A 23,247-nucleotide genomic window follows, 5' to 3' on the forward strand; every position below is an offset into this window, starting at 1 on the left:
TGAGCAAAAAAGCTCAGGGACAGAGCCCACGCCCTGAGTTCAAAATCCCAGGACTGTGTGGTACAAGCATGCAGGCACACACACACACACCATAATGTGTTCATATAGAGAAAACTGTCAACACGTAGAATGGTTTTTACAGGCGCTTGTGTTGTTAGAATGCATTTGACCAGATGCAGGTCCAGCGATGGAAGGCAACACACCGCGTGGTGGGCCTAGCATCGCATCACCGGCTGCCTTGCAGGCTGTAATAAGTACCTTGCAATCACAGACCACAGGAATGCTGAGGGCAAAATTAGTATGCACACACACACACACTTCTAAGATTACCAATACAAGATAAATATAAAACGTTTAAAAGGAAATTAATAGATGTTATCAAGGTTAAACATTTTGTCTTAAGAAAGAAAAATATTAAGTATTGATTCAGTTGACTTAATTACAAATTTGTACAAGTTAATCTCACCCGAAACTCTATAAATGAAGTGAAAAACCAACTAAAGACTGGGGAAAGAAGTGTTTGGGAGCAATATAACTCATATTTAGAAGGTATTCATTAGACTATAGGACGTATGTCCACTAATGAACAAAGATAAGTAATCTAATTGAAAGAGAGGTAAACAATTGCTACTGTTCTTCCATTCACAGAAGAAAATGGAACTAACCAAATAAGCTGTCAAACTCTGCTTTCTCTTCAGATTGTATAAATCTTTCGCCTTTTACCAATAAGCTGTCATATGTGCACCCGAAAATTCACTGGGCGCCAAACAAATGCAAATTAAGCCAATGATGAAATTTCATTTCAACTCATCAGACTGGAAAAACAACTGCCTATTCAGCACAGGTAGCAATGAATGAGAAGAGATCTCATCGATCAGTACAGGGTGATTTGCTAGAACCATTGGTAGAGCCGTTCAGTCCTGCCTCGTGAACCGGAAGACGGGTGGACTGAGATGAAGGAACGCAGATCAGCATATGTTGGCTACCCAAGGTAGAGGGCAAAATTATTTCTTTTAAGTGTGTGATAGGATGGAAGAAAACTTTAGGCAGAATATAATAATATAAATTGCTTAGGAATACAAACATAAGAAGAAGTACAAGTTTAGGTACAACAATGATAAACAAGACTCTAGTCTTCAAGGAAGTAAGGAAGAAATGAAAGAAAAAAATAATAAGAGACCTCTAAGAAAATATAGAAAAGTGCTACCATTTCTCTGCCTCGGTGGTCCATACATGGGGGTTCCACTGTTTCCATTTCTGTATATATGCTTGAAATATTTCATATAAAAATGTTTAAAATAAAAGGTGTTATATTTATTTTTTCAGTTAACACTTTGATATCCACAAATAGTTAAGTTCATGTTTTTATGCCTTTAAAATGTCTTAATGAATATAACATGAAAAGAAGTGCAACTTGTGCTTCATTTCTACATGCAACTGTGTCTTAATCTGGCTATGTCCATAGAGGTGTGTTAAAATCCCACACATTTAGTGATATAACCTATCAAAGACAGAGACTCTTCCTAAACAATGTAGCTGTTGTGGCCAAATCTTTAATGAGATAAGAGAGAAGCCAGAAGCAAGATCGTGTGACCATCAAACTATCTCACCGGGAACATAAAATTGAGGATTGTTCATAATACTGTGTGCATGCGAATCCAACATGATTAGACAATTAAATCATCATATAGGAAAGTAGCACTTTTCTCTGTGTGATGATGTCCCCAAGAAGATGACATTAAGATACGGAGGAGTTCTGGGGTGGAAATATTAGATGCTGTGGGACTTACTTGAAGAGTGACATGGCTTTCTAAAGCAACCGAATGTCACCACCATGGCCTTGAACTTGGGTCTGGATGGGATTGGAAGTACGCTATCTCTTCTCCCAGGGGAAGCTGGAGATGGGCACCCAGAGCCATGTCTGGGGTTGCAACGGCTGTGGCTCTGCTTCAAGTTCTTTCCTCGGGTTCCATCCTGTTCTCTCTCCCCCTACCCCTTCCTCCGCCACGGTAGTTAATGCAGTGTTAAGGTATTGGCTACTCCGTGTTTAAGTGAACCAGAGCGCTGATGCTCCTTACTTTAAGATGCGCGGTGCGCACTATTGAAATCCTATTCCTGTCATTGGCTTATCTTGTTTGTAAGTCTTGGTGGATCTCTTCTGCAGGGTTCTTGGCCCTTGAAGAAACCCCCAAAACTACTCTAGGTGACTTCCTGCCCTCAGAGCTCAGGAGGAGTTGATGTCTGTTACAGAAAGTAGCTAGCCGCTTTGGTCCGTTGCCCACTCTGAGGAGGGCCCGGTGCATCACGGGTGTATCTGGGGTCCATCACGGCCCCACCCCACATTCCTCAAGAGAAACCTCCACGATTAGTCAAGGACAGAGCTGCCGTAACCCCAACTGCATAATTTTACTTGCCACATGCACGTCTGTTCTTTGTCAGTAATGATCAGAGACTTCTGACCAGTACCCCACCGGCTATACTAGAGGGAATTACTGAATTCCTTCTGCCATTCTAGTTTCAACCATCCCTGTCCTGATGTAAGATCTTTGAAGCAAAGAATACAGATATATTATTTGGTCCACAATTCTTTATTCAATAAGCCTCAGTACTATACAAAAATCTAGTGACTTAAGCTATAGGTATAATTTTTCTAAATACATGCCCTGATAGGTTGTCTCTTTTTCTGAGTAGAATGTATTAAAAGAGCACAATTAAGCACAACTAAACTAAGCAGGAAAAGTGAATGGGTAGTCAAGGAGGATTTACAGATCTTAATGGAGTACAGCAGGAAAAGACTGGCTTACACATTGCAACAGAGCAAAGACATGGGGAGTTTCTATGCCTAACTACCAGGAGATCACTCCAGGCACAAAACACAGCAAGAATATAGGCCGTGTGGTAGAATTGCCTGGAATGGCAGAGGAGAAACAACGAAGATGAAGGGTCTGGAGACAGAGTGGTGAGGGAGAAAGTCTCTGGTCTGGACATCATCTGCACATTGGTTCAGACGCGTCAAAGCTGCTGCCTTTCCCTCCGAGTGGCGTAGGAGGTTCAGCGGGGTGGACTGCAGGGATGGAATTGTGCATCTCCTACTGTGTGCTGGCGAGGAGCAGGGAGCCATCCTCAGAAGCCTTCGGGGTAGAACATAGGAAACAAGGTGGAAGGAAGCTAGTTGGCAAGGGGAAGTAGAATTGTTTGTTTGATTGTTTGTTTGTTTTTTAAATGATTACCTTTAAGTAGTTGTCCGAAGGTGATTCGTTCAATTCGACACGTCTGTTTTGTGTACAGTGCACCTTGATCCGTGTCACCCCCTCCCATAGTCTCCCCATCTCTCCCACCCCCACCTATTCCCAAATCTGCGGTGGAACATAATGATTGCATTCACATGCCCTTCCTCTCTCTCTGTTTGTCTCACCCTCTCCTCTCGGTGCCCCTCTCCTAGGCAAAACCTGTTCGAGATTCCTGACCCTCACTTTGTAAGTTGGTTGTAAGTGGACCCCTAGAATCCCAGTGGGTGTCTCCTTCGGTAGTGAGATCTGCAACGCATGACATGTTCTGCCGATGGACAGCATGAGACTGGGAGTGCCGAGGAGAAGAAGTGCAGGTGATTGAAGGCCTGGGGGACCTGCGCTGGCTCTCATGCAAAGGTGTAAGAGTGAGCATGATGGCCAGTGCGTGTGCACGTGTGTGTGTGTGTTTGTGTGTGTGTGTCCACATGGGGGTCAGTCCTCCACTGGGCATAGGTGAGCACTGCCTCTTCTTCCTTTCCTGTCAAGCCAGGGAGTCTCCTGAGTCCCAAGGCGCCTCCAAGAAGAGACAGGGACGCGCAGACAGAGGACAGAGACACACACACACACCTGAAGGAATTGTGTCACATAGTGGTGGAACGTTGTACCTCCAAAAACCTGTGGCCAGCCTACAGACAAAGTGAAGGTCAATGTGGCCACCAAGGTCAAAAGCCACCAGGCTGGAGAAGCCCATCGTGCTCAGTGAAGGTCAGCTTGGAACCATGTAGGGTACTGGATGAACAACCCCACACAGCAACACAGGGGGCAATTGATCCACTCAGAGTCTAATGGTTTAAATGCCGATCTCCTCCACCTACGCTGTGAGAAAACATCCAGAATAATGCTGGGCCAAACACACCAGCACTCTGACTCAACCAGGGTGGCACACGGAATTAGCCACCACGAGAAGGAAAGGTAGAGGTCCAGGAGAGAGGCGAGGAGCCGGCCGCAGCCTACGGGCCAGGCCAGGGACGTTCAGGGAGGACACTCAACAGCCGAGAGCGGACCGAGCCTTAGGAAGCCCTGAGGTTGCTTTCGATCTTCAGTTAACTGGAAGGCGGAGATAAATGTGGCTTTCCTTACCTCACTCTGTCGAGCTGACTGCCCACCATGGACGCTCATTAGATAAAACTACGCATTCCCCGACACAGTTCTCAGGCCTTTTGAGAACACGTGTGCTTTCTGCATCGTGTCTGAGCAAATTAAAATGTCTTTGGTCACCGTAACAGGTCGTAAGAGTTGCTGAGTGCCGGATTTGACCTCCGTTTCCTCCCAAGCCTTTCTCTGGACCGTTCTTCCATGCCTTCTGTGGCTTTAAACCCCTCTCTCATCTATATTTAGAGACCGTCTCTGAGGACAAACATTGGATCCCACATTCTTTTATTCTTATGCTCACTTTTCCACTTCACCTTCTCTCACTTACTTTTCCACTGAAAGTGGTGCCTCCGGTCAGAAGTGAGCAGCGCGCGACGCTCTGGGCCATGCCCCGTGGGACAGTGAGCGATTTCTCCCACTCAGAACCCAGGCTCGGGTTGTGATCCCTAGCCCGTAGGGACTTCCTGGAACCCAGGATGTGACTACAAGAAGACTCGAATATCCCTCACGGCTTGGGGCCGGGGGACGCATTTGGGAATGTTGTCAAGGGAAAACGGGGAAACCACTGGAGTACGTGGACAGTGCCCTCTCCCCAGACGGACGCCGGTGAGCACGGGATGTCACGGAGCAGCCCGTGTGTGCGGGGAAGAAGGAGGCTCTTGGAAACCGGAAGTTATTTGAGATAAGAAGTCGAAGGGGGAGGGAGGGAACGTTCGGCAACCATCGCCCTAATGTGCTTATCAACTCCATTAGGGTGCAAGGCAGCCTTTGTTATCAACAGTCCACTGGCTGGAATTGATGAGTTTCTCCCTCCCTCCCTCCCTCTCTCCCTCCCTTCCTCTCTTCCTGCCTTGCTCCCCGCACGGTCTGTGCAGTATTGAGTTCAAATTCCGGGACCCAACGTTTGCTAACCAAATGCTCTAGTAGGTGAGCCGTGCCACCAATCATTTTTTGTTTTCATTATTTTTTCAAAACAGGGTCTCTTGCTTTTGCCCAGGCCATTAATGATCAACTCAAGACGAGGAATCATTTTCCCCCTTCGTTCTCTCCAACCACATCCCTCAGATTTCTGAGTAAAGAGATCGTGAGTCGTAAACAGACGTCTCTTTGACCTTCAGCAAGAAAAACAAATCAGGTACACGGTTAATAAATAACAATCGAGAGCTATGTCACCTCCTAAGAGGAAAGGTCTCTGACAATCGAGAGCAAAGGGGAAAATGTAACCCGGCAGTATAATTACTCGAGTGTCTCCGGTGGTCCCCTGTGGGCAGACATCCACACATCGCAGATTCGCTCTCTAAATTCATAGCTCACGTCCCATTTTCTCATTTTATGAGGTTAGTATCCATTCAGCATTTCAAGCACCCTTCACTCCTTCAATCACTTCCAGGAAGAGGAAGAAATTATGATTTAAAAAAAAAAGAGAGAATATTTTTAAAGGAAATTCATCAGTTCGATGGGCAAGAGATTTAGCCACAAATTTAAAATATTTAGAAAGTAATGAAGGAGAAGAAGAAATCTTTAGGAAGCCGTATTCCGTCTGTAATATTTGAAGGAGCAAAACTGAGATAAGGAAATGGAGTAGGGCAGGTTCGACGGATCCAACTCGCAGGGTTTACTGTCCTCTCTTAGCATCAAAATAAATGAATAAATCTGCAAGGTCAATCTTTGTTTGTTTGGAGAGTTCCAGAGGAAGGAGAGACGGTGCGAATGTCTGTGGTCATCTGTCATTTCATCACCCACAGGGCAGCTGAGATGCATCCGACCATCTCTTCCACGACGTGAAAAAAAAAAAAAAAAACCCAAAACCAACAACGATGAGCCTAATTGCTTTTGCCTTGGCTGGTTAAATAGCTGGGTGCAGGGTACAGGGCTGCTTCTTAGGGTATGCAATGGAAAGGAGACGCTCTGAAGAATGCCATCCATGGAACCACCTTCCCCCACTCCTTCCTGCTCAGGCAGGGGGCCAACCGGGCCAGGCATGATCTACCCTCATCTTCTGCCTCCGGCAATGAGACGAGCTTGCTAATCAACAAGCTTCTGGACTGTGCGCCAGGCAGTTATTTCTCAACCTGAGAAACTTCAGCCTCGTCTGGGGAAATGAAGCTTGCAAACTCAAGCTTGGTAGGTGTTTTCTTTAATTAAAACTGAACGAAGTACTCTCTGATGAGACCAATGAGCCCATCAGAATGTGAAATTTACAGAGGATCCCTGCTTTGCTAGGAAATAGTTACTCCTACCTCCTTGATTCTCTTTTAATCTACGCCCTCTTTCTTTCTCGGTATTTTCTTTGTTGTTATTATGCTTAGAGCCATTCAGCCTGAGAAGGCTTTGTGATTTACTTCTCTGCTTGCTAATGTCATGTCCCTCTACAATTACTTCCCTAATGCAATGATTGCTACTGACCACATAAATGCATGAGGATAATTTAGAGTAATGATAGCAAGAAATAATAATTCTGAATAATTCAAAGTGGCCACCATGACTGAAGTGCTAAGAGAGAAAACCCTGGCTCTGGGGCATCCATTTCCACAGACGTGGTACCTGCCCCCCCCCTCCCTCCACGGGGACTGTGCACTTCTGCAGAACATTGTCAGAGAACGCTGCCAAAAGACGCAGAACCGTATGTATTAAGTAGGGCTTGGGCAGTGCTCGCGATAGAACTCAAGACCTTACTGTTGCTTTGTGGGTGTCTTACTACTTGAGCTACACCTCCAGCCACTACAGTCTCATATGTTTGTCTCTTTCACCCAGGGCAGGCCTTGTACTAGGAGCCTCTTATCGGTGCCCCTGTATATCTGAAATCACAGGCATGAACCACAACATCTGGCTCTTTTTTTATTGACCTAGGGAGGGTGTCACTAACTTTTTGCCCAGTGAGGCCTTTAAGCACTGACCTTTCCAATCTCTGCCTCCTGAGTAGCTAGGATTACAGGTATAAGGCACTGTGCCCTTTGGAGCACCCAACACTGAAGGCAAACACCTTATTTAGCCTTTGGGATTGAAGGAAATGAGTGCATAAGGCCTGAATGGGTGAGGTAAATTGAGCTCAAATTCGCTTGCTAAAAAGGAGAGATGCCCGTGAAAAGCAAAACTCTAGCTACCCCAGCCTCTCTAAGTTGGCCATCTAGTGTTAAATGCTCTACACATAGCAGGAAGACGACCCTGTCTCACTCTGTAGAATTTCAATAAACACTCACACGTGAGCCTCTCTGACTCCAAATTCTCTTCTCTTAGCAATTGCACAATGAGTCTTCAGGATTCACTGTCATTTCCTTTTCCTTTAGATTCCATCAAAAGATTTAAATTTTTACTTCTCAGATTCATAGAGATCATAGGTCACAGAGAATGAAGTCTCGTGTTCGTTTTACATAATTGTATTTCTAATTCATCCGAATGATACTATGTGGAACACAGCTTCAATAACCACAAGCGCTGTCATCTGATGTTATTAACATTTGGCCAAGTTTTAGGAGAAGACAACCAGTGGTAGAAGTGTAAAAGTGAATGGACTTCGGCCTTTGTGATGGAAGTTTTTATTACTAAAGCAGAGGTGTAAACAAATAACTTTCATGGGTGCAAAAGGACCCTCAGGGATGGCTTCTCACTCGGAGAAATTGTTATAAAAGAATAGCAGAGGGCTGGGGATATAGCCTAGTGGCAAGAGTGCCTGCCTCGGATATACGAGGCCCTAGGTTCGATTCCCCAGCACCACATATACAGAAAACGGCCAGAAGCGGCGCTGTGGGTCAAGTGGCAGAGTGCTAGCCTTGAGCGGGAAGAAGCCAGGGACAGTGCTCAGGCCCTGAGTCCAAGGCCCAGGACTGGCCAAAAAAAAAAGAAGATAAGGCAGAGGCCGATGACGGAGGCAGAGAGCTTGTGTGTGTTCTGGAGTGCTGGATAGAAGAGTGGCAATTTAGGCCGAGACTTCAAGGGCCTGGGATGGGAAGGGACGTGGCTGGAAGACAGTCTCAAAGGAGAAGCCCGGGACTCCTCAGGTGTTTCCCAGGCCCACCTGGTGCCTGTGTCCCCCACTTCCCAGGCCTGAACCCCTCTACTCCGGTGCTGACCTCGGTGAGCTGCCGGCCTGGGGTCACCTCTCCAAGGGGCCAAACTGCTAGTATCTGTGCGCTGCCCTCTGCTGGCTCTGAACCATGGGAACCTGCTGGAATGGCTGGTGCCCCCCAGAATTCAAAGGAGGGAACAGGAGGGGTAGAGCCCTGGCAGGGAGCCCCAAGGCCATGCCTCAAGCTGTGGGGTTCACACTGTTGGCTCTGCAGGCCTGGGAGAGGGAGCACTGGGCAAAGAGGATGGTCCTCCAGGAAATCGAAGATTTTATAGAATTTGTCTTCCGGAGCAGGGTATCAGGCCCTCTTTGTCCCCTGTTTCTGTCTGGAATGGAATGTCTGTCCCACGCCTGTCTGAATGTCTGTCCAGGGCCTGTCTGAAGGTCTGACCTATTCCTGTCTGAAGGTCTGTCCAGGCCTGTCTGAATGTCCAGGCCTGTCTGAAGGTCTGTCCCACGCCTGTCTGAAGGTCTGTCCAGAGCCTGTCTGAATGTCCAGGGCCTGTCTGAAGGTCTGTCCAGGCCTGTCTGAATGTCCAGGGCCTGTCTGAAGGTCTGTCCAGGCCTGTCTGAATGTCCAAGGCCTGTCTGAATGTCTCCCCCATGCCTGTCTGAATGTCTGTCCAGGGCCTGTCTGAATGTCTGTCCAGGGCCTGTCCGAAGGTCTGTCCCACGCCTGCCCTACCACTGAGCCGTGGATGATCAGCAGGGTGGAGAGCTATGCACCTCAGGAGGAATCCGACCTCCAGCTTTACCCTGACTCTGTTACAGGATTCTTGGGATCCTAAAACGTATTAGAGCAGACACCGAGAGGATTTTCAGTTTGGAGAAGCCTTGGTGTTGTCTTGGGACGCCATGAGTACACTTTGCCTGTGAGAAGGACCTGGATTTGGGAGAGGGCTATAGACAGTGCTGTAGAATGAATGGTGTTTGTCACACACACACACACACACACACACACACACACACACACACACACACAGAGCAAAGAAAACAACTCATACTAACACCATAAAAATAGTATCAAAAGGTTCTGTTCATGTCACAAGGGCTCCAACCTCATGAGCAGGACTATAATGAGATCCCTCATGATGGATCTCGTTAAACCCCTCCTGGGAGGACCACAGACGGGAACAGATCATCTGACAAGGACGTGCCTTGATCTTCAGGTCTGTGGAACTGTCAGGAACAAATCCCGGCTGTTGAAAAGGCATTCAGGCTGTAGTACTTTTGTCATAGGTGCCGCAACCCACAAAACTAAGAGAACTCTCTCTTTCCCTCTCTGTCTTCCCCTTTCCTGCCTCTTTCTCTTCCCGACTCTTCTCCGTCTAAGAATCTTCAACCATTTCCTAAAATGAAACAAACGAAATCCCTGCAAGGTGTACTCTTTTTTTCTTTTTAGCTTCCACCTTTACAGATTTTTCTCTTCTCAACCAAGCTGCCTCCAAGTGGGGGAATCATCTCTCTCTTGCAAAGTGCAAATGTAATAATAGTCTGTTCTCTTACTGCGGGTCAGTGACAACTAATGCTAAGGCTACAAAGGAAGCCCTCCACCCGAAGCTTTTGTCTGTTTGTCTGTTTGCTTGCTTGCGTTTAACACGTTCCGTTCATTTCCTGGCCTAACGGTCTTGTGGCTGACACTCCTCTTCTTGACCTCTTGGCTCCTTTCCGACAAGAAAGGAGATATTTTAGGCAAGAAGCTCGCCCACTGTCCATCTCCATGGGCCTGGCCTGCCTTACTGGGCTGCCTGCTGAGGGAATTCTGCTTCCTGTTTCCGCTCTGCTTCACGTAAGGATGGTGCTATTGTACCTTGTGTATGCTCCCCCTACTCTCTAGCAAAACTATTAGGAAGACGTGAGCGTGCAGAAAAGCTCCCAAAATTTGAAGCAGTAGTTGAAGAGGTCGGGAAACACCTACGTTGAAGCTCCTCTTACTCTGGCATTCCTCTCATTATCTCTAAGAGGAAATCGAACGGACCAATCCGCACTCCTCTAGTAAGAGTTAACTTCGAGTCCTGCCAAAGTCTCCAGACTTCGCCCCCTGAGCCAAGGGTTAGCAAGGAGTCACCGAAGCAGCCTCCGGCAGCCTCACGGTTTGTTTTCGCACATCATCTTTCCCCGTCTCGTCCAGAGGCTCCTCTTCATACCCGCACAGTTGTTGTTCCTGAGGCTTGTTCCTTGGTTTCCTCGTCTCCTTCCTCCCCCCGGGAGATCTCAGATATTGAGAAAACTTTCTCATCTGCAGATTGGAAATTTGGAGTCCTTCCCACCTCTCCGTACTCGCACTCAGGGCAATGGCTATGGTCTGCTTTGTTTTCCCTGAATTGGGGATGTGAACTCGGCATCTGACATTTCCACTCACTGGCTGGTGCTCCGCCCCCTGAGCCACGCCTCCAATCCCGGAGCAATGGCTTTTGGACAAAGAATCTGCAGTCCTCTGAGACCGTCACCATCCGTACAACATGGGCTACACCGAGCTAGTGGCACGCTCAACCCTTGGCTAGTAACCCACCGCTTAGCAACCAGTCCTGTTGAGAAGACAAGTACCCATGACAGAAGTTCAAAGTATTCTTAGTGACTACTCAGTGGACTGGGATGAATCTCTAACCCACTTACCTGCGGCCTCCCTGGAGGTATCCATTCCCAATTCCCCACCTCCCCAAACCTAAAGTCCCCATTCCCCAAGGCTGCCTAGACCAACCTGAAATCAGGGAGCCAAGCGTGCTGCCTGAGACCCCTGTCCCACACACCCTATCAAAAGAACCGTGACGGTTTCTTCAAGATCCTCCCAGGCAATATCCCGAACGTCTTAGATAGAGGAGCCTTTCAATAACAATTGTAACAAAAAATATTGGACTGAAATATGTGTACCCAGCTCACATGATCTGTGATAACTGACCAAGGCTTATAAAAGATTAGGACCAAGAAAATAAGTGCTAACCATGACACCAGGAAGAGTCATTAGAGAATATATGTTATGATCCACAATCGCCATCTAACTTCCTTCTACATGGCTTATCTGCCTCTACTATTAATGCGGTTGAATCTATAAAGTACACCATTATCCCAGTGGGGGAAATGGCAGGAACAAATTTCTCCTGGAGAGTTATCCACTCACCCATAATTCACTCTGACACAAAACCTACAATTTCCTATATCTATTCACATCAAGCTGATTTATCTGCCCATTCATTTCGATTCGACGTATATATTCATTCTTAGATAAATCACCCCTCCTAAGGAGTGTGCACTTGAGCCAGGACTGTGGGTGGTAGGAAGAGTTTGCCTCCCATCTAGGGAAACTGAGTCACAGCCCATCCATAATAACCTATGCCCTGCTTCTACCAAAAAGTGAAGTGAAAGTCCTGGGTCTTTAACTTCCCTGAAGCTAAGTTCTCTGAAGTTGGCCAACTGAAGTAAGTTTAATCTTTGGAAATGACTTCTTCAGTGCAGTCAAACAATTGAGCTCTGCCCATTGCTGATGCAAATGAGCAGTCCTTGGTGCGACCAATCAAAGGGATCACATGACTCCTGGGTTCTATGCATTGGTCATTCCTTCCTTTCCACCACCCATTTCCACTTGCTGTACAGTGCAACTCCAGCGAACGAGGAAAGGAGTCTCCTCTCTGTCTACTGCTTGGACAACAGTGACTAAGTTTCCTCAATAAGCTCCTCAGAAGCTCTTTATCCCCACCAAGTGCAGAAATCTTCTGCACTTGAAAAAAAAGAACCACTGGAATCCCATGTGCCCTAGGCATGCAGGTGCCTGTGGAATTGGGGAAGGGTCTGGAACTGGCCCGATTTCCCAGCTGGGAGACAGCTGAGGGGTAACGAGCTCCTAGAGGAATACAACTTCGGGGTATAAGTTAATAACCATTTTCCAAGGGTGACCCCTAATTTTAACAGTATTCACTGCTATATGGTGGTAGCTTTTTTCTTTTTTTGGCTAAAACCCTACCTCAGAAAGCCTAAGAAAATACACATAATAAGTTTGCAGTTGGTGGTAGACATGCAGACAAGCCAATCATTGTCATGGCCTACTTTTTAAAAATACGAAGCAGAGGCATATGTGTTGTCTCAGACAATTGGTTGGGTTTTAAAATGATTTCAGTCCGAGAGCCAAGTATATGTAGGGCAGGTGTCTCGGAGTTCTCACTGGGGTAGATGCTGACGCTGGCGTTGAGAGCTTAAGAGTATTCAGCAAAACTGAAAATGGTAACATAAGTGTGTGTGTGTGTGAGAGAGAGAGAGAAAGAGAGAGAGACGGGGGGGAGGGAGGGAGAGAGAAAGAGGAAGGGAGGGAGGGAAGGAGGGAAGGAAAGCTCTTTAAGTCTTCTGGCCCATTTCCAAAACAAATTCTCAGTGTTCTCTACAAAGGCAACCTCCATGTAGGGTCACGGATAATGTACTGTTGATAAAGGTTTCATTAATAAATAATTCCGTCCCTGGGAGTGTAAACCCATCCTTTGTATTGTGACTCAGTCTCCCGTTCCCTAATGACAAAGCCCTGGAGGGCCTGACACCCCGGGGTGGTGGGATTTCTCCCGTGTGGTTGGGGTGGGGTGGGGGGGGGCTCCCCATTGTCCAGCTGGTGGCACAGAGCCGGCTGTCAACACAATAAACACAGTACGTCAAAAGCCATGACATAACATGGGCGCCGATAAGCCGTGTTTCCCAGGGCTGGGGGGCGGGGGGGTGGGGAGGGACAGGAGGGGCTGGAGGCCACCACACTGGGGCCTGGAAGGAAGTGTCCCCCGGGGGCGGTTTACAGGGAGCCTTAGCTCGGCCAGGCACAAAGAACCCAGGAGTGGGCAGGGCCCTCCTCCGCCTCCTGAAAATCAATCCAAGGAAGTCTGATGCCATGGCGCTGCTTCCTGCCCGCAGTGTGGGAAATCTAACCGGGCGCAGAGGGCCGGCAACAATGGGACAATATATTATAATAAACAGGAAAAATCGCGGACGGAAATCAATGGCGGGAGCTCATGAGGCATTCATGAGATTGACAAGTGAATAAATTAAAGCCCAGAGGTTAGCACGCTGAAAGAGAAGTTAATTTTATGTCTGCCCTGGAGCTCCTCTTTTCAAGCTCAAATTAAGACTGTGTATAATAAAATGGACATAAAGTCTTGCACTTTAAAAAAAAAAAAAGAAAGAAAGAAAAGAAAAGCTCTCGTGAAAACCCACATGGCCAGAAAACCAGAGACTCTTTGATCAGCCTCCCCACGTATAGATGCGGTGGCCTTAGCGTCTTAACTGCGCGACCCAAGACTTATTTAAAGAAGTTTCTTCCTTTAAATAAACCTGTTCAGAGCAGCCAGGAAGTGAAGGGACACCCCAATTCACTGAAGAGGTTTACCCAAGCAGAAACAGATGGAAGATGTAGAAGGCTCCACTATTTAATTTAACGAACCTGGGGGAAAAACCACGGGGGCCCCTTCCCAGCCCCTAAATAATTATAAACAAGAGAACGGAATGAACTCTTAAAACAGGCTAAAGTTAACTGGAGAGCAATTCATTTCTATGGCTATCAGTAGCCACCCTTTCAAAGAAAGTTTTAATTTAAAAAAAATATAACGATAATAAAATTGCTTCAGTTACAATTCTCTGCTGAACCTTGGTTTTATGATGGAGTGCCCGCCAAATTCTTTCTCCTAATTACTAATAAAGGCAGAGCATTGTTCAGCAGATGAAGCAATAGGCAAAGGATTTTGAGACAATTAATTCTGATCCATTCTTTGCAACTAGCTTTCACTTGAGCCCAGTTCCTTTGAGAATTAAGCCTTACTTTACTCTAGGTTCTGAACATTTGTTTTAAAGAAAGCACAGTGACTGGGTGATTGCTTATATAGGGACACGTCTCTTGAAAATCAGTCCAATATTTAGATCCTGTATTTCAAGTACCCCTTGTTAACTTTCATTAGGTTTCAAAAATATTTGCTGCACCATTGGTTTTCCTCTTTGGTTTGGGACTAGAATGGTTTCTTTACATAGGAAGGACTTCCGAGAGAGAATCTCATATTTTGGAAAGTCACATGATGTGCCTTTAATAAATACCAAACAACCAAAGAATTGATCACTAAAGTAGGGATACCAAAGAGGTAAACCCTGATTTTTTTACCTAAACTGAAACATCCTCTAATTTCCTCTAGTAACTCATCGTTAAGGGAGTTCCATGAAAGTCAAGAAACAGTATCCCTCAATCCATTTATTATCTTAGGTTTGGTAACTCCCTAGGTTTTGAGCTCCTTGGTTTGGGTTTGCCAAGAAATAGGAAGATGACCCATTTATTTACTTAAATTAACCCAGCCTCATCCTCTGTCCGCTTCCGTTGTCGCCAGCAGAGGGCAATGTATAACAGTACAAGTGCTGTGCATAAAGTAAATCCTATTAGCTGGGGCGGGGTGGGGGGGGGGGTGGGGGGGGGAGGGGGGGAGAGGGAGGCGTCAATATGAAGGAATTTCCCACCGAGGAAAGCGGCATTCTGGCATGGAAAGGCAGGAGGAAGACCTTGGTGCTTCCTGGAAGAGAGAGAGAAAAAAAAATCAACCCACTGTGGTGGCGTTCCTTCCCAGCCAGGACTCCATCTTGTCTAAAGAAAGTGACTGAAAATAGTAACTCTGCTCTGGGTTTATTTTACATTCGGCCCCCACTGAGCAGCCAAACCATCCACGACTCTGCTCCGCTCTGGAGCACCCACAGGGTCGTTCAGAAACGTTCACCAGCAGCAGCAGCAGCAGCAGCAGGGCACCCTGAGCAAACCTTCCAGCCAGCAGCCAGCAGGGGCCCTGCAGAATGCTGTCTCCCAGCCCCTCTGCCTGGGCCTCCTTCTCTTCTTTTCCTTCTGTAGGTCTGAGGTCCCAAGCCTCCCTTGGTGGACCTGCAACCGGCAGAGCGATCTGTGGGGTTCACAAGAGCTAAGAGAGAAAGTGCAGAGCTGTTCACAAGGCTGCAGGCATCTGGGACTGAGGATCTTTGTCACTGAAATTAATCGTACAATTCTCCCTCTGGAGATCGGCGGGTGGCCCTCCTGTCTGATTCTTCAGCGGATGCCGTGCCTTATTTGTCCCGATGTCCCCTCAATTTATTGTCTTCTCATCCCCCAAACAGCCACTCCCCCCCCCCCCCCACTTCTCCTCTTTCCCATCTCTTTTCCCCTCCCAAGTCATGGATGATAGAATTGAGGAGGTCCATTGGTCTCCCTAGGAGTCCATTCTTTCACCATCTACTTCATCGCTTCCTCTGGCTTGGCCCTTGGCTCCCACACCACGATTTTTTTTTATTGCTCACCTTTCTTTTTCCTTCTTGATTTTTTCTTTATCTTTTCCTGAGGAGAGCAAAGGACAAAGGCTGACTGCTAAAATAATAGCAGTGCGAAGCCTGGCAGGAAAGAAAGACAGCGGGGCTTATGTAACTCTCAGAACTCCAGTCAATCAACTTCACTTTGGTGAGTAGGACTTGGGTAATTTAGTAACGAGTGGGCTTGCTTTTTAAAATTCATTGTATTACCAAAAAAAAAAAAAAAAAAAGGGTGGGGGAGGGGGGAGAAAAGCCCTGAGATTCTAAGTAGCTTCATCTCCCACTGAAGTCGGCCTGAACGGTGAGGTTTGATTTCTGAGGCATCCCCTTCCATTGCAAGGCAGGTGGCATGTTCCTCTTTCGACACAGAGCATAGGACCCCTGGATAACGTGTTGCTTTGTACTGAAAGATGCCATGGAGACAAATATCCCAAGGTAGAAAAGAATGAGATCTTAAGAATTCACATATTTTTAAACAGATGTTAAATTCTCTCTCTAATCCTTACTGTTTAGTTTTGAAGGAAAAAAGTATGTTTTACACCCAAATAAAGGTCATATGATGTCTAACTTGACCAAGCCATTTAGAAGCTCCGACTGCAGATACAGAACTGGCTTCCTCAGCTTGCCTCTCAGCAAACTTGACCTTGAAGGACGGTCAGCTGTTGGTAAAGGTAGGCAGCCTCCCTCCTGGTCCCCAGGATAACGAGCCTGAGCTCTCTCCACCACATCCCATGTGATTTTGAAAATCAGGACATCTCTCAGCAACATTTTCTCCACCGGTGAATATCCAAAGGGCTTTGTGTTGGGCTGGGAATATGGCCTAGTAGCAAGAGTGCTAACCAAAGGGCTTGGTGGTGGTGGTTGTCTCATTTGTCATTCACATCTCAACACTGTGATTATTTCTCAATACCTCAATGACAGAGCTTCCGATGGGCAGGGCCTTGGGAAGTTTCTGATGGTGGCTCAGTGACTGACCTTCAGGCCGACCTCTGGTAGAGTCCCAGACACAACATCTCTAGCAAGCCCAAAACACATCCCATGATGGGAAAAAAATTCATCATCTCCATGGGAGGCTCATTCTGTATTCAGTCAGTACAATAGTTGGACAGCGTATCTTTCCTCTAAACCCAACTTTTTAACTATAATTTATTCTTACTGGTCATAATTTTAATATCTGAGAACACCATAGGGGAAAAAAAATGCTAAAACATTCTCCTGCGGTTGTATTTGAGGGAGGCAGATTGTTTCACAAATTAGCCAGGCTAGATGACTCCGGCTCCTTCTATGACTTTTGCATGCAGCAAAACAACAGACACCCCTGATCCTGAGGTCAGTGCTCAGAGCACTGGAAAGTGAGCATAATCTGCTGTCTGTAGCAGGACAACAACATAGTAAGATCACCTTAGTTTTCTTTGTCAGCTACTGTAGGACCTAGTAAGAAATAGACACTCTAAGCCCCTTTTCCCAGAAATTCTCAATTCTAATGGCCCAAAACTTGCTTTAAGAAACAACATAAGCATCATTTGCAGATATTTCCTCAGTGCTCTGCTTGTCCTAACGTAGCTATGGGTCTATCTCTTTTTTTCTTCCCCTTCGCTGTGAGACGCTATATCAATGTCAGTCAACCTAAACAATAAACATTCTTCTATGACTCCTAGCAGCGTATCCAGACTATAGTTATAGAACTGGATTTTATGATTGGACTGTACACAACTACATTTAGCCCTTTGTGGTATTAACAGAGGAAACCAGGCACATTAGAAAGCTAGCAAACCATTTTCAGTGGGAGATGCTTACTGTAAAAATTATTCGCTGTTGATCCAAAGTTCACATTTATCTAGGTGCCTCGGGTGCTGTTTGCTGAATCCAGTGTTCTTCCCCTATGAAATTACCCAGCTTAGATCCAACCCTTCTAGTCAGGATCGTAATGATTGCTAGGTATCCATTTCAGCCACAGTGTGCTTGGTTCTTACACTCCCTGTGTCTACGGAAGATTCTTACATAATTGTCCTGTTTCTACTCCTGGCTGACATGGTACTGGTTTGGGTAAATCCCAAAGGCAACATGGACGTTTCTCACTTGTTATGAAATAACAAAAATTAAAAAATTAGATCCGAGTCCAGGTATTGTATCTCACACAGTTCAAAATTTCCACCTTAATCATCTCCAACTTTCCCCACCATGCCTACAATCACTAGGTTTCCTTCAGCTCTGCTAGACAGCATCAACCCAGAGCTAGAAGGCCTGGGTTCTGATCCCAAATCTACCACGTACACCAGTGCAATCTCTAGCGAACGAACAGACTTCCCACGAACTCAAGTGTCCTCACCTGTAAGATGAGGGCGCTCAGGGCCAGGATACTGAGGAGAAGAGCGCGGTCACACATGAAAGACCAAGGCGTGTGCTGAATAATTAATAATCCCTCCACACAATTCTCCATGCATGAGCTCTTCCACTCGTTCTGAGGGCTGCAGATTCAACATGGGCACATCGTTTGCTTCCCGTCGCTCTCGAGTCTCCCGGAGATATAATAAGAGAAACAAATCTGTATCTATAAAGAAAGGAAGAGGGTAGATGGCCCAGAGAGATGCGTTAGTGGTGAGTTGATAGAAGGCTGATGAAAAGTGCCCACCGCCCTGTCTCGAGGCTCTATGAACAGCGTCTCTGGGTGCGGAGGCTCTGTGAGAGGAGGTTCCATGGGGAGTGGCTCTGGGGAAAGTGGGGTGTCTCTATTCACCCACAGGGAGAGGCTGTGAGATTAAGGGAGGTGGCATAATGGCGGAGCAGGGGAGAAAGCAAGATGTCTGACAGTGGAGAGCGAGCCTGGCCGTTCACTGTCACGAGAGATTCTGCACGCATGGCTGTCCCCAGGAAAGCGTCAGGAGCCGCAGGGACGGGGGGAGTTTGGTGTCCACCCTCCTGCTCGGGCCTTGGCTTGTAGGTAAGGAGAGTGGCTGTCGTGGAGGGCAGGCTCTAAAGAGAATCGGGCTAAGAAGAGGCTACTGGCACGGGAAGGGGCCCGCCGAGAAGGAGAGGTCTGGGAAACCCAGCCCAGCCCAGCGCAGGGCCTTCGCGTCGGTCGAAAGAAGCACAGGGCCCAGCCAGCTTCCAGCTCTTCAGAGACTCAGCAACGTACATCCCTATCGACTCGCCTCGGAAAATTCTTCCAAAGCAATGGGAAAATGTAAACGCGCGCGTCATAGGATTTAGCCAACGATCGTCCAAACTTAGGAAAGGTACAGTCAGGGTCCCGTAGGCCAATGGCCGGATTGGCGTAGAGCAGGGCCAGCAAGCGCATGGTACAGAGGAGGCCTTTATAGAGGAGATGCCTCCGAATAAACGTCGGGGAAAGGAAAGAAACCTGCAAGGCAATCAAGGTCCAGTTTTGAAACTAATAATAATAGCGGGCGCCTGGGAAAAGTTACCGTGTGTCAGGTTCGTTCTAATCACCCGTGTGCTCGGAGTCATTCTTTCCCATCACTATTCTCATATGCCTTTAGTAGAACGAAAGGACAGACAGTTGCCTGACGTGTGAAATCCTCACCTGTATGGTGTGTGCAAGGGCAAGGCGCCTGTCTCTAGATTCTTGGCTCTCATCACTGTGTTGGCTGTGGTATGGATGTTTGCAACCTCCCCTCTCGGTAAAAGCAAGCTCTACGTGGTACAGGGAAAGGAGGGACTTTCAAGCTTAAATGGCTTGAAGACTTGCTCTTCCTGTCTGTCTCTTGCATTATATAAAGACACAGTGCTCTGGAAGAGACAACATTCAAGGTATCACATTTTTATTCGCATAGATTAATTAAATAATTTCTTTGTGTTACTGTCACTGTCCATTAACTTTCTAAATAGATCATCCCTATGTTTGTTTTTAAGCCAACTAATGCTATCTATAAGGTAGGCATGTGTCTAGGAACAAATGAACGATCCTGGAAAAAGAGACTTACATGCATGATACACAGCCATAATAAGATGGCAGGAAGTACAGTCCACAAAACAAAGGAGAGCTTTTTAATGTTATGTCAGTAGGAAGGGGAGAGAGACCAGACAGAGCGAAGGTATACGTGCTTGCAGAATCTGCATCCGCGTGCCACTGTGGTTTGGCCATTGCGAACGGTAACTTTATGAGGTTCCTCAGATCGGCTACATACAGCAGTTGAAGACGGAAATGGCTGGCTCCTCCTTCCAAAGTGGAGTTCTGTCAGACCAGGTGGAATCAGACAGCAAAATGAGGAGAGTGGGCTTTGGGAATCGAGAACGGTGAAAAAAAAAGATGGATGGTTAAATTTAAGATGGATGCAGCAGGAAATGGAAGACACAGTCAACTGGAGAAAAACGTCAGCCACGTCTGGGCTTGGCATGCCCTTTAGCTGAAGAACAAAGGCATCGTTCTACTGGCAAGGCTCGGAATTAGAACAATCCAATTTGTGTGGACTGTTAGCAACAAGATTTTATTGTAATTCAATGAAAATGAAAAAAAAAATCTAGAAAAACAGAAATTCCTTGGAAGATATTGAGAACTCGGATTTCCCAAGTGAAAGGAAAGGAACAACTTCAGTGCACCGGTATTGAGACGTGTGAGTTTTAGGGCCCAGAGTACAATGCATGTTCATGATCTACACGATGGCACCATGCAGAAGAGAACGCTAGAGACTTGAGCTGCAGACCGGCCTGCTTTTTCACTTGAAGATGTAAGAGGGGAGGAGATATGGCCAAGATATTCTTGTGTTACTGAAAGGCTGGCCGATGGTAGCAACAATTGTCATTTAAGATGGTGATATGAAGTTAATCATGAAAATAATGATTGGTTCCAATCGCATCTCCCAAGGAAACTGGAAGTCATAGGTGATTTAGATCTTGCAAAGTCTTGGGAATAGAAAAGAAGATACAAGAAACCACACAGAAGGAAGGGCCCGGCCAGTATCTGCATGGAGAGGACTGTCTTTAACAGTATAAGGCTTGGGAAAATTAGCCATGGTCCAAACATTAGTATCAGCATAACAACCAGAAGATGCACCAGGAGCCACTGCGGTATTTACAAAGATCTATAAATATCCCCAAGTGCAATTAGAGTGACGGGGAGGTGAGGAGTGCAAGTTGTCCTGACGAATAGAGGCGTAGTTCCAGACACACAGCGCTGCTTCCAGAATAGATCAACATGGGACGGATGACATCGGAGCCATGGGACCTCAGAACAATATAGACCAAATGATAAGGAAGATGGAGAGTAATTACAGCTAATGGTCAAAGGGGGCACAGGGCACAGGAACAATCAGAAGGACCGGGAGAGGAAAGAATGACAGCCTTGCTTGAGAAATATACATAGGTCACCCCTGTCAGGGCAAGGACACAGAGCCGAGCGAGCTTCAAATTATGATGCATAGCAAATCAATTCTGTGTTATTCAATAATGGAGATGAACTGCCTGAGACAAGATTTATAATTTCAGCCCTGCAACAAAGCAAATGGTATAAACCATCAGGGCTTTCACTTCAGGGCACCAAGAATTTATAAATACACATCAGCTAAATTTTAAAAAATAGCACCAACAGTCATTTGGACAGAAGTGAGACTCCGGGCCCACGCTTGTCCTGATGTGGGCCTTGGTCACATCCACTAGCTGCAGAATTTACAAGGTGTGTGCATTAACTACAGGGCCTGTAGCTCATTTATCACGGAAGGGGTACAGCCGGAGACTTCTGCCGTGAGTGTTGAGTGTTTACACGAACGCCTGCAGAGTCACGGTAAGCGGATTTCCAACAGAGGCAGCGCGGGCCCAGAGAGCGTTCGACGGAGTAACAACACGGCCGGCCACGGCGTTTGGAGTCGACGCAGGAGGAGGAGAGGCCGGGGCAGAGGAGAGGCTGGCATGAAAGAGAAGTTGTGCCCACCCAGGCACCCATGTATCCAGGAGGAATGCCATCTTTAGGCCACAGGGCGGTGACATTTCCTGTAGATCTCCAGTGTGGGCTGGACTCAGGTGGTGATCCCGCCCAGGAAGGAGAAGGAGCCCCACACATACTGTCCATGCCGCGTGCTCGCTCTCTCTCGCTCTCTCTCTCCTCTCCTTTCTCTCTCTTTTCCTCCTCTCCTTCTTCCATTTCCTTCTTTCTCCCTTTCCTTTTCTTTCTTCTTCCCCCCTCCTCCTCCTCCCTCTTCCTTCTTCTTCTTCTCCCTCTCTTCCATCTCCTATTCTTCCTCCCTCCCCACTTCCTTCTCTACCACCTCCTTTCTTCCTCTAGGTGTGGGTGGTTCTAACTCACCTCTCTCTCTCTCTCTCTCTCACACACACACACACACACAGACACACAGACACACACACGTGCCCGAGTTCTTTTTCTCTATGGCCATTGTACACCTGTCCACCTGTAATCCTACCTGAAAGCTGGGGTCTCCATGTACTTTGCTGAGGAAAGCAGCAAGGTCTGTGGAAGGAGGTGAACCTCTGTCGCGGCGCCTGAGCTGACAGTGCAGGGCCACCGCTGGCTGCCCAGCCTCTAGACGGGAGCTTGCGACGGGCAGGCGCTCTGAGGCTTAGTAATCTGTTCCCAGCAGGCCCCGGCAGCAGCGGGGGGGGCGGGGGGGCCATTACTTGGGGCTGTGTCTGGCCTCCTTTTTCTTGCAGTTTCTTTTCAAGACTACCTTCTTAAGAGTTTCACTCTCAGGGCTGGGAGTATGGCCTAGTGGCAAGAGCGCTTGCCTCCTACACATGAAGCTCTGGGTTCGATTCCCCAGCACCACATATATGGAAAACTGCCAGAAGGGGCGCTGTGGCTCAGGTGGCAGAGTGCTAGCCTTGAACGGGAAGAAGCCAGGGACGGTGCTCAGGCCCTGAGTCCAAGGCCCAGGAAAAAAAAAGAGTTTCACTCTCCTTCCCGATCACATCTTTAGTCCGCAAACAATGGCGTTTCTTATTCAGGGCCTTATCATTCCGTGCCTTTATCGACTCCGTGGAGGGAACTTTGTCATTTTCCACAGGACACAGGCTTTCAAAAGCAAACCTGAAGAGAATTTAAAGCATGTATTTTAAATGGTTTTTGCGATCCAATCATCCGACTTATCGCTTATGTAAATAACATTTCCGCCCTCCACCCAATAAAACAGGTATCTTTAAAAAACAAGTTCGACTACATTTCTAAGCATATTTTTTCCAATTAGTTAGAACCGAGAAACCAGTATCGCTCTCCACGGGAAGCCTGGGGCTTTAAGACTGGCTCTCCATCCTCTGTGGCGTCTGCACAGTGAGTAGGCAGCAAAAGCAGAGCAGGAACCAGAGAGATTCTTTTCCTGTGCGACCCCCTCCCCCACCTAAGTCATAAACGCATGAAAAACAAATGAAGAGGCCGTCGGCAGAGAAAACTCAGACCCAGCAGACATCATAGACTGCTCCTCACCCAGACCTTCCCCCCCCCCACCGCCCCCAGCGATGGGATTGCTCTGTGTCCTCCCCTTGGGTCCTCTCCCGATCACACAGGACCGACTCCAAACATGCAGTTGTGTGAGGAGG

This window comes from Perognathus longimembris, chromosome 3 (assembly GCF_023159225.1).
Source record: "Perognathus longimembris pacificus isolate PPM17 chromosome 3, ASM2315922v1, whole genome shotgun sequence".
Lineage (NCBI taxonomy): Eukaryota > Metazoa > Chordata > Mammalia > Rodentia > Heteromyidae > Perognathus > Perognathus longimembris.